Source organism: Ranitomeya imitator, chromosome 1, assembly GCF_032444005.1.
Source record: "Ranitomeya imitator isolate aRanImi1 chromosome 1, aRanImi1.pri, whole genome shotgun sequence".
Classification (NCBI taxonomy): Eukaryota; Metazoa; Chordata; class Amphibia; order Anura; family Dendrobatidae; genus Ranitomeya; species Ranitomeya imitator.
In genome coordinates, this window is record NC_091282.1 from 829,114,664 (window position 1) to 829,127,513 (window position 12,850).

General features: G+C 48.3%; 25 pseudogenes; all 25 read left to right on the forward strand.

Moving 5' to 3' along the window:
• The first annotated feature begins 171 nt into the window (after positions 1-171).
• LOC138660536 (5S ribosomal RNA) lies at positions 172-290 on the forward strand (annotated as a pseudogene).
• Positions 291-366: 76 nt separating this feature from the next.
• Positions 367-485, forward strand: LOC138659178 (5S ribosomal RNA; annotated as a pseudogene).
• Positions 486-561: 76 nt separating this feature from the next.
• On the forward strand, positions 562-680 carry LOC138659932 (5S ribosomal RNA; annotated as a pseudogene).
• Positions 681-1,732: 1,052 nt separating this feature from the next.
• LOC138658759 (5S ribosomal RNA) lies at positions 1,733-1,851 on the forward strand (annotated as a pseudogene).
• Positions 1,852-1,927: 76 nt separating this feature from the next.
• On the forward strand, positions 1,928-2,046 carry LOC138659285 (5S ribosomal RNA; annotated as a pseudogene).
• A 76-nt stretch (positions 2,047-2,122) lies between these two features.
• LOC138660537 (5S ribosomal RNA) lies at positions 2,123-2,241 on the forward strand (annotated as a pseudogene).
• Positions 2,242-2,317: 76 nt separating this feature from the next.
• Positions 2,318-2,436, forward strand: LOC138660539 (5S ribosomal RNA; annotated as a pseudogene).
• Positions 2,437-2,906: 470 nt separating this feature from the next.
• Positions 2,907-3,025, forward strand: LOC138659568 (5S ribosomal RNA; annotated as a pseudogene).
• Positions 3,026-3,492: 467 nt separating this feature from the next.
• Positions 3,493-3,611, forward strand: LOC138659075 (5S ribosomal RNA; annotated as a pseudogene).
• A 466-nt stretch (positions 3,612-4,077) lies between these two features.
• On the forward strand, positions 4,078-4,196 carry LOC138659929 (5S ribosomal RNA; annotated as a pseudogene).
• Positions 4,197-4,467: 271 nt separating this feature from the next.
• Positions 4,468-4,586, forward strand: LOC138660540 (5S ribosomal RNA; annotated as a pseudogene).
• Positions 4,587-5,833: 1,247 nt separating this feature from the next.
• Positions 5,834-5,952, forward strand: LOC138658473 (5S ribosomal RNA; annotated as a pseudogene).
• A 271-nt stretch (positions 5,953-6,223) lies between these two features.
• LOC138660541 (5S ribosomal RNA) lies at positions 6,224-6,342 on the forward strand (annotated as a pseudogene).
• A 271-nt stretch (positions 6,343-6,613) lies between these two features.
• Positions 6,614-6,732, forward strand: LOC138658773 (5S ribosomal RNA; annotated as a pseudogene).
• A 467-nt stretch (positions 6,733-7,199) lies between these two features.
• On the forward strand, positions 7,200-7,318 carry LOC138659076 (5S ribosomal RNA; annotated as a pseudogene).
• Positions 7,319-8,374: 1,056 nt separating this feature from the next.
• On the forward strand, positions 8,375-8,493 carry LOC138659077 (5S ribosomal RNA; annotated as a pseudogene).
• Positions 8,494-8,569: 76 nt separating this feature from the next.
• On the forward strand, positions 8,570-8,688 carry LOC138658409 (5S ribosomal RNA; annotated as a pseudogene).
• Positions 8,689-9,544: 856 nt separating this feature from the next.
• On the forward strand, positions 9,545-9,663 carry LOC138658410 (5S ribosomal RNA; annotated as a pseudogene).
• A 76-nt stretch (positions 9,664-9,739) lies between these two features.
• On the forward strand, positions 9,740-9,858 carry LOC138658700 (5S ribosomal RNA; annotated as a pseudogene).
• Positions 9,859-10,325: 467 nt separating this feature from the next.
• LOC138659749 (5S ribosomal RNA) lies at positions 10,326-10,444 on the forward strand (annotated as a pseudogene).
• A 467-nt stretch (positions 10,445-10,911) lies between these two features.
• Positions 10,912-11,030, forward strand: LOC138659078 (5S ribosomal RNA; annotated as a pseudogene).
• A 76-nt stretch (positions 11,031-11,106) lies between these two features.
• Positions 11,107-11,225, forward strand: LOC138659287 (5S ribosomal RNA; annotated as a pseudogene).
• A 466-nt stretch (positions 11,226-11,691) lies between these two features.
• LOC138659902 (5S ribosomal RNA) lies at positions 11,692-11,810 on the forward strand (annotated as a pseudogene).
• Positions 11,811-12,277: 467 nt separating this feature from the next.
• On the forward strand, positions 12,278-12,396 carry LOC138658484 (5S ribosomal RNA; annotated as a pseudogene).
• Positions 12,397-12,663: 267 nt separating this feature from the next.
• LOC138658411 (5S ribosomal RNA) lies at positions 12,664-12,782 on the forward strand (annotated as a pseudogene).
• Positions 12,783-12,850: the final 68 nt, after the last annotated feature.

A 12,850-nucleotide genomic window follows, 5' to 3' on the forward strand; every position in this document is an offset into this window, starting at 1 on the left:
GTGCCTGCTCTCGTCAGATCGCAAATGCTAAGCAGCTTGAGGCTGGGCAAGTACCAGCATGGGAGACTGGCTGGGAATCCCTGGTACCGCTGACGTGCTTTTTGTTTTTATCAAAGCTTACCCTTACGATTTTTTTCCGCTTGAAAAGACCCGCACTGGTGCTAACGATCTGTCAACGGTCACTCTAAGCTGAATGTGCCTGCCCTCGTCAGATCGCAAATGCAAAGCAGCTTGAGGCTGGGCAAGTACCAGCATGGGAGACTGGCTGGGAATCCCTGGTACCGTTGACGTGCTTTTTGTTTTTATCAAAGCTTACCCTTACTATTTTTTTCCGCTTGAAAAGACCCGCACTGGTGCAAACTATCTGTCAATGGTCACTCTAAGCTGAATGTGCCTGCCCTCGTCAGATCGCAAATGCAAAGCAGCTTGAGGCTGGGCAAGTACCAGCATGGGAGACTGGCTGGGAATCCCTGGTGCCATTGACATTTCATTTTTTTTCATCAAAGCTTACCCTTACGATTCTATTCCTCTTGAAAAGGCCCGCAGAGTTGCTCACTATCTGTCAATGGCCACTCTAATCTGAATGTTCCTGCTCTCGTCAGATCGCAAACGCTAAGCAGCTTGAGGCTGGGCAAGTACCAGCATGGGAGACTGGCTGGGAATCCCTGGTACCGTTGACGTGCTTTTTGTTTTTATCAAAGCTTACCCTTACGATTTTTTTCCGCTTGAAAAGACCCGCACTGGTGCTAACTATCTGTCAATGGTCACTCTAAGCTGAATGTGCCTGCCCTCTTCAGATCGCAAATGCAAAGCAGCTTGAGGCTGGGCAAGTACCAGCATGGGAGACTGGCTGGGAATCCCTGGTACCGTTGACGTGCTTTTTGTTTTTATCAAAGCTTACCCTTACGATTTTTTTCCGCTTGAAAAGACCCGCACTGGTGCTAACTATCTATCAATGGTCACTGTAAGCTGAATGTGCCTGCCCTCGTCAGATAGCAAATGCAAAGCAGCTTGAGGCTGGGCAAGTACCAGCATGGGATACTGGCTGGGAATCCCTGGTACCGTTGACGTGCTTTTTGTTTTTATCAAAGCTTACCCTTACGATTTTTTTCCGCTTGAAAAGACCCGCACTGGTGCTAACTGTCTGTCAAAGGTCACTCTAAGCTGAATGTGCCTGCCCTCGTCAGATCGCAAATGCAAAGCAGCTTGAGGCTGGGCAAGTACCAGCATGGGAGACTGGCTGGGAATCCCTGGTACCGTTGACATACTTTTTAGTTTTCATCAAAGCTTTGTATTACGATTCTCTTCCTCTTGAAAAAACTTGCGGAGTTGCTAACAATCCATCAATGGCCGCACTAAGCTCAATGTTCCTGCCTTCGTCAGATCACAAATGCAAAGTAGCTTGAGGCTGGGCAAGTATCAGCTTGGTAGACTGGCAGGGAATCCCTGGCACGGTTCCCACATTGTTTTGTTTTTATCAAAGCTTACACTTACGATTTTTTCCGCTTGAAAAGACCCGCACAGGTGCTAACTGTCTGTCAATGGCCACTCTAAGCTGAATGTGCCTGCCCTCGTCAGATCGCAAATGCAAAGCAGCTTGAGGCTGGGCAAGTACCAGCATGGGAGACTGGCTGGGAATCCCTGGTGCCATTGACGTTTCTTTTTTTTTCATCAAAGCTTACCCTTACGATTCTATTCCTCTTGAAAAGGCCCGCAGAGTTGCTCACTATCTGTCAATGGCCACTCTAAGCTGAATGTGCCTGCTCTCGTCAGATCGCAAATGCTAAGCAGCTTGAGGCTGGGCAAGTACCAGCATGGGAGACTGGCTGGGAATCCCTGGTACCGTTGAAGTGCTTTTTGTTTTTATCAAAGCTTACCCTTACGATTTTTTTCCGCTTGAAAAGACCCGCACTGGTGCTAACGATATGTCAATGGTCACTCTAAGCTGAATGTGCCTGCCCTCGTCAGATCGCAAATGCAAAGCAGCTTGAGGCTGGGCAAGTACCAGCATGGGAGACTGGCTGGGAATCCCTGGTACCGTTGACGTGCTTTTTGTTTTTATCAAAGCTTACCCTTACGATTTTTTTCCGCTTGAAAAGACCCGCACTGGTGCTAACTATCTGTCAACGGTCACTCTAAGCTGAATGTGCCTGCCCTCGTCAGATCGCAAATGCAAAGCAGCTTGAGGCTGGGCAAGTACCAGCATGGGAGACTGGCTGGGAATCCCTGGTACCGTTGACGTGCTTTTTGTTTTTATCAAAGCTTACCCTTACGATTTTTTTCCGCTTGAAAAGACCCGCACTGGTGCTAACTATCTGTCAACGGTCACTCTAAGCTGAATGTGCCTGCCCTCGTCAGATCGCAAATGCAAAGCAGCTTGAGGCTGGGCAAGTACCAGCATGGGAGACTGGCTGGGAATCCCTGGTACCGTTGACGTGCTTTTTGTTTTTATCAAAGCTTACCCTTACGATTTTTTTCCGCTTGAAAAGACCCGCACTGGTGCTAACTATCTGTCAACGGTCACTCTAAGCTGAATGTGCCTTCCCTCGTCAGATCGCAAATGCAAAGCAGCTTGAGGCTGGGCAAGTACCAGCATGGGAGACTGGCTGGGAATCCCTGGTACCGTTAACGTGCTTTTTGTTTTTATCAAAGCTTACCCTTACGATTTTTTGCCGCTTGAAAAGACCCAAATTTGTGCTACAGACCTATCTGTCAATTACTTCTTTATGCTGAATGGGCCTGCCCTCGTCAGATCGCAAATGCTGAGCTACTTGAGGCTGGGCAAGTACCAGCATGGGAGACTGGCTGGGAATCCCTGGTACCGTTGACGTGCTTTTTGTTTTTATCAAAGCTTACCCTTACGATTTTTTTCCGCTTGAAAAGACCCGCACTGGTGCTAACTATCTGTCAACGGTCACTCTAAGCTGAATGTGCCTGCCCTCGTCAGATCGCAAATGCAAAGCAGCTTGAGGCTGGGCAAGTACCAGCATGGGACACTGGCTGGGAATCCCTGGTACCGTTGACATGCTTTTTAGTTTTCATCAAAGCTTTGTATTACGATTCTCTTCCTCTTGAAAAAACTTGCGGAGTTGCTAACAATCCATCAATGGCCGCACTAAGCTCAATGTTCCTGCCTTCGTCAGATCACAAATGCAAAGTAGCTTGAGGCTGGGCAAGTATCAGCTTGGTAGACTGGCAGGGAATCCCTGGCACGGTTCCCACATTGTTTTGTTTTTATCAAAGCTTACACTTACGATTTTTTCCGCTTGAAAAGACCCGCACAGGTGCTAACTGTCTGTCAATGGCCACTCTAAGCTGAATGTGCCTGCCCTCGTCAGATCGCAAATGCAAAGCAGCTTGAGGCTGGGCAAGTACCAGCATGGGAGACTGCCTGGGAATCCCTGGTGCCATTGACGTTCCTATTTTTTTCATCAAAGCTTACCCTTACGATTCTATTCCTCTTGAAAAGGCCCGCAGAGTTGCTCACTATCTGTCAATGGCCACTCTAAGCTGAATGTGCCTGCTCTCGTCAGATCGCAAATGCTAAGCAGCTTGAGGCTGGGCAAGTACCAGCATGGGAGACTGGCTGGGAATCCCTGGTACCGCTGACGTGCTTTTTGTTTTTATCAAAGCTTACCCTTACGATTTTTTTCCGCTTGAAAAGACCCGCACTGGTGCTAACGATCTGTCAACGGTCACTCTAAGCTGAATGTGCCTGCCCTCGTCAGATCGCAAATGGAAAGCAGCTTGAGGCTGGGCAAGTACCAGCATGGGAGACTGGCTGGGAATCCCTGGTACCGTTGACGTGCTTTTTGTTTTTATCAAAGCTTACCCTTACGATTTTTTTCCGCTTGAAAAGACCCGCACTGGTGCAAACTATCTGTCAATGGTCACTCTAAGCTGAATGTGCCTGCCCTCGTCAGATCGCAAATGCAAAGCAGCTTGAGGCTGGGCAAGTACCAGCATGGGAGACTGGCTGGGAATCCCTGGTGCCATTGACGTTTCTTTTTTTTTCATCAAAGCTTACCCTTACGATTCTATTCCTCTTGAAAAGGCCCGCAGAGTTGCTCACTATCTGTCAATGGCCACTCTAAGCTGAATGTTCCTGCTCTCGTCAGATCGCAAATGCTAAGCAGCTTGAGGCTGGGCAAGTACCAGCATGGGAGACTGGCTGGGAATCCTTGGTACCGTTGACGTGCTTTTTGTTTTTATCAAAGCTTACCCTTACGATTTTTTTCCGCTTGAAAAGACCCACACTGGTGCTAACTATCTGTCAATGGTCACTCTAAGCTGAATGTGCCTGCCCTCTTCAGATCGCAAATGCAAAGCAGCTTGAGGCTGGGCAAGTACCAGCATGGGAGACTGGCTGGGAATCCCTGGTACCGTTGACGTGCTTTTTGTTTTTATCAAAGCTTACCCTTACGATTTTTTTCCGCTTGAAAAGACCCGCACTGATGCTAACTATCTGTCAACGGTCACTCTAAGCTGAATGTGCCTGCCCTCGTCAGATCGCAAATGCAAAGCAGCTTGAGGCTGGGCAAGTACCAGCATGGGAGACTGGCTGGGAATCCCTGGTACCGTTGACGTGCTATTTGTTTTTATCAAAGCTTACCCTTACGATTTTTTTCCGCTTGAAAAGACCCGCACTGGTGCTAACTATCTGTCAACGGTCACTCTAAGCTGAATGTGCCTTCCCTCGTCAGATCGCAAATGCAAAGCAGCTTGAGGCTGGGCAAGTACCAGCATGGGAGACTGGCTGGGAATCCCTGGTACCGTTGATATGCTTTTTAGTTTTCATCAAAGCTTTGTATTACGATTCTCTTCCTCTTGAAAAAACTTGCGGAGTTGCTAACAATCCATCAATGGCCGCACTAAGCTCAATGTTCCTGCCTTCGTCAGATCACAAATGCAAAGTAGCTTGAGGCTGGGCAAGTATCAGCTTGGTAGACTGGCAGGGAATCCCTGGCACGGTTCCCACATTGTTTTGTTTTTATCAAAGCTTACACTTACGATTTTTTCCGCTTGAAAAGACCCGCACAGGTGCTAACTGTCTGTCAATGGCCACTCTAAGCTGAATGTGCCTGCCCTCGTCAGATCGCAAATGCAAAGCAGCTTGAGGCTGGGCAAGTACCAGCATGGGAGACTGGCTGGGAATCCCTGGTGCCATTGACGTTTCTTTTTTTTTCATCAAAGCTTACCCTTACGATTCTATTCCTCTTAAAAAGGCCTGCAGAGTTGCTCACTATCTGTCAATGGCCACTCTAAGCTGAATGTGCCTGCTCTCGTCAGATCGCAAATGCTAAGCAGCTTGAGGCTGGGCAAGTACCAGCATGGGAGACTGGCTGGGAGTCCCTGGTACCGCTGACGTGCTTTTTGTTTTTATCAAAGCTTACCCTTACGATTTTTTTCCGCTTGAAAAGACCCGCACTGGTGCTGACGATCTGTCAACAGTCACTCTAAGCTGAATGTGCCTTCCCTCGTCAGATCGCAAATGCAAAGCAGCTTGAGGCTGGGCAAGTACCAGCATGGGAGACTGGCTGGGAATCCCTGGTACCGTTGACGTGCTTTTTGTTTTTATCAAAGCTTACCCTTACGATTTTTTTCCGCTTGAAAAGACCCGCACTGGTGCAAACTATCTGTCAATGGTCACTCTAAGCTGAATGTGCCTGCCCTCGTCAGATCGCAAATGCAAAGCAGCTTGAGGTTGGGCAAGTACCAGCATGGGAGACTGGCTGGGAATCCCTGGTGCCATTGACGTTTCTTTTTTTTTCATCAAAGCTTACCCTTACGATTCTATTCCTCTTGAAAAGGCCCGCAGAGTTGCTCACTATCTGTCAATGGCCACTCTAAGCTGAATGTGCCTGCTCTCGTCAGATCGCAAATGCTAAGCAGCTTGAGGCTGGGCAAGTACCAGCATGGGAGACTGGCTGGGAATCCCTGGTACCGTTGACGTGCTTTTTGTTTTTATCAAAGCTTACCCTTACGATTTTTTTCCGCTTGAAAAGACCCGCACTGGTGCTAACTATCTGTCAATGGTCACTCTAAGCTGAATGTGCCTGCCCTCTTCAGATCGCAAATGCAAAGCAGCTTGAGGCTGGGCAAGTACCAGCATGGGAGACTGGCTGGGAATCCCTGGTACCGTTGACGTGCTTTTTGTTTTTATCAAAGCTTACCCTTACGATTTTTTTCCGCTTGAAAAGACCCGCACTGGTGCTAAATATCTGTCAACGGTCACTCTAAGCTGAATGTGCCTGCCCTCGTCAGATCGCAAATGCAAAGCAGCTTGAGGCTGGGCAAGTACCAGCATGGGAGACTGGCTGGGAATCCCTGGTACCGTTGACGTGCTTTTTGTTTTTATCAAAGCTTACCCTTACGATTTTTTTCCGCTTGAAAAGACCCGCACTGGTGCTAACTATCTGTCAACGGTCACTCTAAGCTGAATGTGCCTGCCCTCGTCAGATCGCAAATGCAAAGCTGCTTGAGGCTGGGCAAGTACCAGCATGGGAGACTGGCTGGGAATCCCTGGTACCGTTGACGTGCTTTTTGTTTTTATCAAAGCTTACCCTTACGATTTTTTTCCGCTTGAAAAGACCCGCACTGGTGCTAACTATCTGTCAATGGTCACTCTAAGCTGAATGTGCCTGCCCTCGTCAGATCGCAAATGCAAAGCAGCTTGAGGCTGGGCAAGTACCAGCATGGGAGACTGGCTGGGAATCCCTGGTACCGTTGACATGCTTTTTAGTTTTCATCAAAGCTTTGTATTACGATTCTCTTCCTCTTGAAAAAACTTGCGGAGTTGCTAACAATCCATCAATGGCCGCACTAAGCTCAATGTTCCTGCCTTCGTCAGATCACAAATGCAAAGTAGCCTGAGGCTGGGCAAGAATCAGCTTGGTAGACTGGCAGGGAATCCCTGGCACGGTTCCCACATTGTTTTGTTTTTATCAAAGCTTACACTTACGATTTTTTCCGCTTGAAAAGACCCGCACAGGTGCTAACTGTCTGTCAATGGCCACTCTAAGCTGAATGTGCCTGCCCTCGTCAGATCGCAAATGCAAAGCAGCTTGAGGCTGGGCAAGTACCAGCATGGGAGACTGGCTGGGAATCCCTGGTGCCATTGACGTTTCTTTTTTTTTCATCAAAGCTTACCCTTACGATTCTATTCCTCTTGAAAAGGCCCGCAGAGTTGCTCACTATCTGTCAATGGCCACTCTAAGCTGAATGTGCCTGCTCTCGTCAGATCGCAAATGCTAAGCAGCTTGAGGCTGGGCAAGTACCAGCATGGGAGACTGGCTGGGAATCCCTGGTACCGCTGACGTGCTTTTTGTTTTTATCAAAGCTTACCCTTACGATTTTTTTCCGCTTGAAAAGACCCGCACTGGTGCTAACGATCTGTCAATGGTCACTCTAAGCTGAGTGTGCCTGCCCTCGTCAGATCGCAAATGCAAAGCAGCTTGAGGCTGGGCAAGTACCAGCATGGGAGACTGGCTGGGAATCCCTGCTACCGTTGACGTGCTTTTTGTTTTTATCAAAGCTTACCCTTACGATTTTTTTCCGCTTGAAAAGACCCGCACTGGTGCTAACTATCTGTCAACGGTCACTCTAAGCTGAATGTGCCTGCCCTCGTCAGATCGCAAATGCAAAGCAGCTTGAGGCTGGGCAAGTACCAGCATGGGAGACTGGCTGGGAATCCCTGGTACCGTTAACGTGCTTTTTGTTTTTATCAAAGCTTACCCTTACGATTTTTTGCCGCTTGAAAAGACCCAAATTTGTGCTACAGACCTATCTGTCAATTACTTCTTTATGCTGAATGGGCCTGCCCTCGTCAGATCGCAAATGCTGAGCTACTTGAGGCTGGGCAAGTACCAGCATGGGAGACTGGCTGGGAATCCCTGGTACCGTTGACATGCTTTTTAGTTTTCATCAAAGCTTTGTATTACGATTCTCTTCCTCTTGAAAAAACTTGCGGAGTTGCTAACAATCCATCAATGGCCGCATTAAGCTCAATGTTCCTGCCTTCGTCAGATCACAAATGCAAAGGAGCTTGAGGCTGGGCAAGTATCAGCTTGGTAGACTGGCAGGGAATCCCTGGCACGGTTCCCACATTGTTTTGTTTTTATCAAAGCTTACACTTACAATTTTTTCCGCTTGAAAAGACCCGCACAGGTGCTAACTGTCTGTCAATGGCCACTCTAAGCTGAATGTGCCTGCCCTCGTCAGATCGCAAATGCAAAGCAGCTTGAGGCTGGGCAAGTACCAGCATGGGAGACTGGCTGGGAATCCCTGGTGCCATTGACGTTTCTTTTTTTTTCATCAAAGCTTACCCTTACGATTCTATTCCTCTTGAAAAGGCCTGCAGAGTTGCTCACTATCTGTCAATGGCCACTCTAAGCTGAATGTGCCTGCTCTCGTCAGATCGCAAATGCTAAGCAGCTTGAGGCTGGGCAAGTACCAGCATGGGAGACTGGCTGGGAATCCCTGGTACCGCTGACGTGCTTTTTGTTTTTATCAAAGCTTACCCTTACGATTTTTTTCCGCTTGAAAAGACCCGCACTGGTGCTATCGATCTGTCAACGGTCACTCTAAGCTGAATGTGCCTGCCCTCGTCAGATCGCAAATGCAAAGCAGCTTGAGGCTGGGCAAGTACCAGCATGGGAGACTGGCTGGGAATCCCTGGTACCGTTGACGAGCTTTTTGTTTTTATCAAAGCTTACCCTTACGATTTTTTTCCGCTTGAAAAGACCCGCACTGGTGCAAACTATCTGTCAATGGTCACTCTAAGCTGAATGTGCCTGCCCTCGTCAGATCGCAAATGCAAAGCAGCTTGAGGCTGGGCAAGTACCAGCATGGGAGACTGGCTGGGAATCCCTGGTGCCATTGACGTTTCTTTTTTTTTCATCAAAGCTTACCCTTACGATTCTATTCCTCTTGAAAAGGCCCGCAGAGTTGTTCACTATCTGTCAATGGCCACTCTAAGCTGAATGTGCCTGCTCTCGTCAGATAGCAAATGCTAAGCAGCTTGAGGCTGGGCAAGTACCAGCATGGGAGACTGGCTGGGAATCCCTGGCACCGTTGACGTGCTTTTTGTTTTTATCAAAGCTTACCCTTACGATTTTTTTCCGCTTGAAAAGACCCGCACTGGTGCTAACTATCTGTCAATGGTCACTCTAAGCTGAATGTGCCTGCCCTCTTCAGATCGCAAATGCAAAGCAGCTTGAGGCTGGGCAAGTACCAGCATGGGAGACTGGCTGGGAATCCCTGGTACCGTTGACGTGCTTTTTGTTTTTATCAAAGCTTACCCTTACGATTTTTTTCCGCTTGAAAAGACCCGCACTGGTGCTAACTATCTGTCAACGGTCACTCTATGCTGAATGTGCCTGCCCTCGTCAGATCGCAAATGCAAAGCAGCTTGAGGCTGGGCAAGTACCAGCATGGGAGACTGGCTGGGAATCCCTGGTACCGTTGACGTGCTTTTTGTTTTTATCAAAGCTTACCCTTACGATTTTTTTCCGCTTGAAAAGACCCGCACTGGTGCTAACTATCTGTCAACGGTCACTCTAAGCTGAATGTGCCTGCCCTCGTCAGATCGCAAATGCAAAGCAGCTTGAGGCTGGGCAAGTACCAGCATGGGAGACTGGCTGGGAATCCCTGGTACCGTTGACGTGCTTTTTGTTTTTATCAAAGCTTACCCTTACGATTTTTTTCCGCTTGAAAAGACCCGCACTGGTGCTAACTATCTGTCAACGGTCACTCTAAGCTGAATGTGCCTGCTCTCGTCAGATCGCAAATGCAAAGCAGCTTGAGGCTGGGCAAGTACCAGCATGGGAGACTGGCTGGGAATCCCTGGTACCGTTGACATGCTTTTTAGTTTTCATCAAAGCTTTGTATTACGATTCTCTTCCTCTTGAAAAAACTTGCGGAGTTGCTAACAATCCATCAATGGCCGCACTAAGCTCAATGTTCCTGCCTTCGTCAGATCACAAATGCAAAGTAACTTGAGGCTGGGCAAGTATCAGCTTGGTAGACTGGCAGCGAATCCCTGGCACGGTTCCCACATTGTTTTGTTTTTATCAAAGCTTACACTTACGATTTTTTCCGCTTGAAAAGACCCGCACAGGTGCTAACTGTCTGTAAATGGCCACTCTAAGCTGAATGTGCCTGCCCTCGTCAGATCGCAAATGCAAAGCAGCTTGAGGCTGGGCAAGTACCAGCATGGGAGACTGGCTGGGAATCCCTGGTACCGTTGACGTGCTTTTTGTTTTTATCAAAGCTTACCCTTACGATTTTTTTCCTCTTGAAAAGACCCGCACTGGTGCTAACTATCTGTCAACGGTCACTCTAAGCTGAATGTGCCTGCCCTCGTCAGATCGCAAATGCAAAGCAGCTTGAGGCTGGGCAAGTACCAGCATGGGAGACTGGCTGGGAATCCCTGGTACCGTTGACATGCTTTTTAGTTTTCATCAAAGCTTTGTATTACGATTCTCTTCCTCTTGAAAAAACTTGCGGAGTTGCTAACAATCCATCAATGGCCGCACTAAGCTCAATGTTCCTGCCTTCGTCAGATCACAAATGCAAAGTAACTTGAGGCTGGGCAAGTATCAGCTTGGTAGACTGGCAGGGAATCCCTGGCACGGTTCCCACATTGTTTTGTTTTTATCAAAGCTTACACTTACGATTTTTTCCGCTTGAAAAGACCCGCACAGGTGCTAACTGTCTGTCAATGGCCACTCTAAGCTGAATGTGCCTGCCCTCGTCAGATCGCAAATGCAAAGCAGCTTGAGGCTGGGCAAGTACCAGCATGGGAGACTGGCTGGGAATCCCTGGTGCCATTGACGTTTCTTTTTTTTTCATCAAAGCTTACCCTTACGATTCTATTCCTCTTGAAAAGGCCCGCAGAGTTGCTCACTATCTGTCAATGGCCACTCTAAGCTGAATGTGCCTGCTCTCGTCAGATCGCAAATGCTAAGCAGCTTGAGGCTGGGCAAGTACCAGCATGGGAGACTGGCTGGGAATCCCTGGTACCGCTGACGTGCTTTTTGTTTTTATCAAAGCTTACCCTTACGATTTTTTTCCGCTTGAAAAGACCCGCACTGGTGCTAACGATCTGTCAATGGTCACTCTAAGCTGAATGTGCCTGCCCTCGTCAGATCGCAAATGCAAAGCAGCTTGAGGCTGGGCAAGTACCAGCATGGGAGACTGGCTGGGAATCCCTGGTACCGTTGACGTGCTTTTTGTTTTTATCAAAGCTTACCCTTACGATTTTTTTCCGCTTGAAAAGACCCGCACTGGTGCTAACTATCTGTCAACGGTCACTCTAAGCTGAATGTGCCTGCCCTCGTCAGATCGCAAATGGAAAGCAGCTTGAGGCTGGGCAAGTACCAGCATGGGAGACTGGCTGGGAATCCCTGGTACCGTTGACGTGCTTTTTGTTTTTATCAAAGCTTACCCTTACGATTTTTCTCCGCTTGAAAAGACCCGCACTGGTGCTAACTATCTGTCAACGGTCACTCTAAGCTGAATGTGCCTGCCCTCGTCAGATCGCAAATGCAAAGCAGCTTGAGGCTGGGCAAGTACCAGCACGGGAGACTGGCTGGGATTCCCTGGTACCGTTGACGTGCTTTTTGTTTTTATCAAAGCTTACCCTTACGATTTTTTTCCGCTTGAAAAGACCCGCACTGGTGCTAACTATCTGTCAACGGTCACTCTAAGCTGAATGTGCCTGCCCTCGTCAGATCGCAAATGCAAAGCAGCTTGAGGCTGGGCAAGTACCAGCATGGGAGACTGGCTGGGAATTCCTGGTACTGTTGACATGCTTTTTAGTTTTCATCAAAGCTTTGTATTACGATTCTCTTCCTCTTGAAAAAACTTGCGGAGTTGCTAACAATCCATCAATGGCCGCACTAAGCTCAATGTTCCTGCCTTCGTCAGATCACAAATGCAAAGTAGCTTGAGGCTGGGCAAGTATCAGCTTGGTAGACTGGCAGGGAATCCCTGGCACGGTTCCCACATTGTTTTGTTTTTATCAAAGCTTACACTTACGATTTTTTCCGCTTGAAAAGACCCGCACAGGTGCTAACTGTCTGTCAATGGCCACTCTAAGCTGAATGTGCCTCCCCTCATCAGATCGCAAATGCAAAGCAGCTTGAGGCTGGGCAAGTACCAGCATGGGAGACTGGCTGGGAATCCCTGGTGCCATTGACGTTTCTTTTTTTTTCATCAAAGCTTACCCTTACGATTCTATTCCTCTTGAAAAGGTCCGCAGAGTTGCTCACTATCTGTCAATGGCCACTCTAAGCTGAATGTGCCTGCTCTCGTCAGATCGCAAATGCTAAGCAGCTTGAGGCTGGGCAAGTACCAGCATGGGAGACTGGCTGGGAATCCCTGGTACCGTTGACGTGCTTTTTGTTTTTATCAAAGCTTACCCTTACGATTTTTTTCCGCTTGAAAAGACCCGCACTGGTGCTAACTATCTGTCAATGGTCACTCTAAGCTGAATGTGCCTGCCCTCTTCAGATCGCAAATGCAAAGCAGCTTGAGGCTGGGCAAGTACCAGCATGGGAGACTGGCTGGGAATCCCTGGTACCGTTGACGTGTTTTTTTTATCAAAGCTTACCCTTACGATTTTTTTCCGCTTGAAAAGACCCGCACTGATGCTAACTACCTGTCAACGGTCACTCTAAGCTGAATGTGCCTGCCCTCGTCAGATCGCAAATGCAAAGCAGCTTGAGGCTGGGCAAGTACCAGCATGGGAGACTGGCTGGGAATCCCTGGTACCGTTGACGTGCTTTTTGTTTTTATCAAAGCTTACCCTTACGATTTTTTTCCGCTTGAAAAGACCCGCACTGGTGCT